This window comes from Mustela putorius, unplaced genomic scaffold (genome assembly GCF_011764305.1).
Source record: "Mustela putorius furo isolate JIRA1106 unplaced genomic scaffold, ASM1176430v1.1 tig00000508_pilon_pilon_pilon, whole genome shotgun sequence".
In the NCBI taxonomy this organism is placed as follows: domain Eukaryota; kingdom Metazoa; phylum Chordata; class Mammalia; order Carnivora; family Mustelidae; genus Mustela; species Mustela putorius.
In genome coordinates, this window is record NW_025421402.1 from 5,467,403 (window position 1) to 5,471,733 (window position 4,331).

The window sequence follows — 4,331 nt, forward strand, 5'->3', positions numbered from 1 at the left end:
AGCCACCCAGGCGCCCTCTCCACTTGATCTTAAATAAAATAACTTTCTGGATCTTCATTTTCCCTGATCTGTAAATTCAGGATTCTTATAGTCCCTATTTCCCAGCACTGCTGAGAGAAGTAAATGAAATAATGCCTATAAAAACACTTAGCCCAGGGACGCCTGGGTGGCTCAGTTGGTTGGACGACTGCCTTCGGCTCAGGTCATGATCCTGGAGTCCCGGGATCGAGTCCCGCATTAGACTCCCAGCTCCATGGGGAGTCTGCTTCTCTCTCTGACCTTCTCCTCGTTCATGCTCTCTCTCACTGTCTCTCTCTTAAGTAAATAAATAAAATCTTAAAAAAAAAAAAAACACTTAGCCCAGCTTCATGCATAGGATAAGCTTATAATTAAGGTTACCTGTGCCGTTAAGTTTGGGTGAGTACCAACTTTTTGTGTGACCACAGACCCTGCTTACTTCTAGCACCTTAATTTACACAGAAGTATGCTCTGGAAACCTCCTGGGCCTGTGTATATATTTAAGGAAGTTCCAACTGTGTCATTCCTTATGGCATTTCAGAACGAGGAAGTATGTTTATTAATTATTAAAACTCAATCCTCAAAACAAATAAGCAAACAGAAGACACCCATGGTTTAACTTTGGTGAAAAGTTTCACAGCAGTGATGCCTGGGTGGCTCTGTCGTTAGGCGTCTGCCTTTGGCTCAGGTCATGATTCTCGGATAGAGCCCCTCATTGGGCTCCCAGCTTGATGGGAAGCCTGCTTCTCACTCTCCCTCTCCCCCTGCATGTGTTCCCTCTCTCTCTGTCTCTTTCTCTGTCAAGTAAATTAATAAAATCTAAATTTTAAAAAAAGTTTTACAGCAAACTCAGCATGGGGCATTTAGGTCAACCTCACACCCTTGGAGTGGAATTCAATGAAGATATCGTTGGTAAGTATGTGATTGATTAAAAGAGGGTAACACCAGGGCCAGAACAGTAAGGAAAAGTTCTCCCATGGTTTCTTCAGCCTCCATACATGTTTATTTTTCCGTCATTTAAAGGTGAACTTAATTAAACATTTGTATTTATACGTGCCAGGTATGCTGTGAAAACACAATTGCTTATGAACATATGAGAAGATTGGAAAATAATGTAAAAAAGCATAGAGCAAAAAACAAAACATTTAGAGGAACAGCTTTAACAGTTTAAATTCTCCTAATCCGCTTATCTGACTTCAATGGGGAAAGGCTTACAAGTGTAGAGAGGACAGCCAGCCAAAGGGATCTCCACTGGGGCCAAGCGACATGGCTTGTATTAAGAAGAAATGCTGCTTTTTGAATACCAGCTAGGTACAAAGATTTTTCACATATTACCTACTGCACAAAACCTGTGCGGGGGTGGGTGGTGACGATTATTTTAACTCCCATTTTATAGATGAGAAAACGGAAGCCCAGAGTGAGTTTCCCAAGATCTTAGAGGTAGGAAGGAGGTGGTCCCACCAGAACCCGAAACCCATGAGTCTGACGCCGTACGGAAGCTACTTCGCCTTCCGCCACAGATCACTGGGGCTTCTCTCAGACCTGGCCTGGTTCTCCAGTGAAGATGAATCTTAAAGCCACACCCCTCCTCTTCTCTGAGCTGGATCATTTGAAAAGTTTTAACTTTCCCCACAGGGCCCTTCCCCTAAGCCTAGGCTCCTCCAGTGCCTCTGTTCCTCCCCCAGAAAATCCGATGCCACTGGTCTGGGGTACAGCCCGGGGTCAGTGAGCACTTAAAAGGTCCCCAAGTGGGGCACTTGGGTGGCTCAATTGGTTGAGCATCTGACTCTTGGTTTGGGCTCTGGTCATGATCTGGGGGTCCCGGAGTTGAGCCCCACATCGGGCTCTGCACTCGGCATGGAGTCTGCTTCTCCCTCTCCCTCTGCTCCTCTCCACCCCAACTCCCTCTTCTCCTAAGTTAAAAAAAAAAGAAAGTCTCCAAGTGATTCTAGTGGGCAGCCAGGTTGAGGACCACTGGATCAAGGGAATGTGTGTGGTAAGGATTCTGAGCCTTCAGTCCAAACTGGCATCATGAAGGGCTCCGAGGAGATGTCCCATGTCCACTTGCATGGCCAGATCAGATTTTCCCAGAAGTTGCTGGGCCTTTAAGGCAAAGAAGAAAAATACTTCCCTGCCAGGCCCAAAGGCAGCCCCGCCAAGACTTTTGCACTGCTGGCTCCTGTTAGATAAGAAGCCCAAAGCCTGGGCTCTCTGCCAGCAATCCCGGGGTCAGGCAGTTGCTTCGCCAGTTCAACAGTTGCGTGAACAAAATGCATCATTGCAGCAGTTTGTGGAATTCGAGGCTGGGAAATCCGACTCCCCTCCCACACCTGCCCCGTGGCCTGGACAGCGAAAATAGCTGGTTGAGCAGCCTACCTCTCTCATCTGGCATCTCTCCAACGCTCTAAGAGCAAGGGATGTCTTGGCCCCCAAACAGGATCTATGTCATTTCAGACAACACAGGAGAAAGACATCCAAGGAGAATGACAAGAAGGCGATCAGGAGCTGGAGGAGTCAGAAGCCCACGTGGCTTTTCCTTGGGGTTTCTCTGTTGTTGGCAGAACCCACAAAGACAGGCTGCTCATCTCAGGGACTGTGTAAGAGAAAAGCAGAATGTTAACTGTCAACTCACATTGGTTGAAGGATAAGATTCACCCTCCCCTTGTCCCTTTCAGGACCCACCTGCATATGAACACCCAGTTTAATCTCAAAATCGTTTACCCAGAAACCTCAGTGAAACCATGGGCTTGACTTCTGCTGCGACCGAGCTTCAGACCCTCGTTTCGAGCCTCTTGACCTACATTTTCTTTCCGGTCCTTATTAGAATTGTGTTCCCACGAACATTCCCTGGATCCTTCCTCTCTGTCAGCACTGGCTAGGCGCTGGGGGTTCTTCGGGGATCCAGACGGGGCCCCGGTGCTCTGAGTTCACCATCTAGTTGAGCGCTACACATATGTCCCTTACCAGGGATGAGTCTGACTAGGCTAAGAGATTTAATAATAATAATACACCTCCAATCAATTCTTTTTTATTTTATTTATTTATTTGATAGACAGAGATCACAAGCTGGCAGAGAGGACAGGCAAGGGGAGGGGGAAGCAGGCTCTCCACTGAGCAGAGAGCCTGATGCGGGGCTCGATCCCAGGACCCTGAGATCATGACCTGAGCTGAAGGCAGAGGTTTAACCTACTGAGCCACCCAGGCACACCATCCCCAATCAATTCTAATAAGTCTGGTGAGAGGGTTTCTCTAGGTTGGTTGGTAACCTCCTTGGAAGCTTCTGGCGAAATCTGAAATTACATCCCCCTCCTTCCCCCCACGCCCACCCCACCACCCCCATCTCCACCCCACACTCAGAGGGCAGGGAGAGACCAAGAAAAAGCAGACCACTCCAAGGTGCAGCTTTAACAAGTAAGGGGAACTTACACAGAAGGCTTGTCTTGGGCAGCAGCAAGATGAAAAGATCCCCGCAGCTGCCCCCCACTTCCGAAATTTACAGGGATAAGGCCTTACCTGGGTTCAGGCGAGCATACTGTCCAGGTGTTCTCAACACCACATCACCATCTCAAGGCCACATCCTTGCGGCAGGCTCTGGGGGCAGAAAAGGCAAGAGGAACCCACATTCCGAGGACAGGGGAGAGGGTGAGGAGCCTCAGAGTCCCGGGGTCCAGGTCACCCATGAACAGACAGTCACATCTGCGTGATGACCTTCCCCAACATTCCAACCTCCAGAAGACTACAGCCAGGAGATGCAAATGCAGGAAGAACTGCTGGAGATAGTTGATAGTTGAAAGCAGAGCGGAAAACAAACAAAACCAAAGGCTCGGAAAACATAGAAGTCTGGGGCCATTTAGTGCAGGGCAAGCCGTCTTACAGGCTTCTGTGGGCACCCCGATTTTCATATGGCAGTGAAATATGGCAAATGGTGACAACTATGACTTACAGCTAGATACCACCCCACGTGCTCCGGGTACAGACGGCTCCCAGCCACCCCGCACGACTCGAAGTTCCCCACTCTGCAGCTGGAGGACGCCCCCCACCCCGGCCATGCCAGCCTCACAGCAGCCCTCAACCCCCCGCTGGCAGGTGCCAGGTCAGAATTTGAGCCCAGGTCGATCTCTTTTTCCACCTGTCCCCAAAGGGATGTCCATGGTTATAAACCAAAGACACATGAGAGTTGGCAGGGAGACCCTCATTTGGCAGAGGAGGAAACGAAAGGGAATGTCTCTCCAAATATGCACAACTATATTTATTAAGGGTCTTTGCTTAAAAAAGCAAAGAAGGGTGTTACATTTCGGGTGGATTTCCACCAT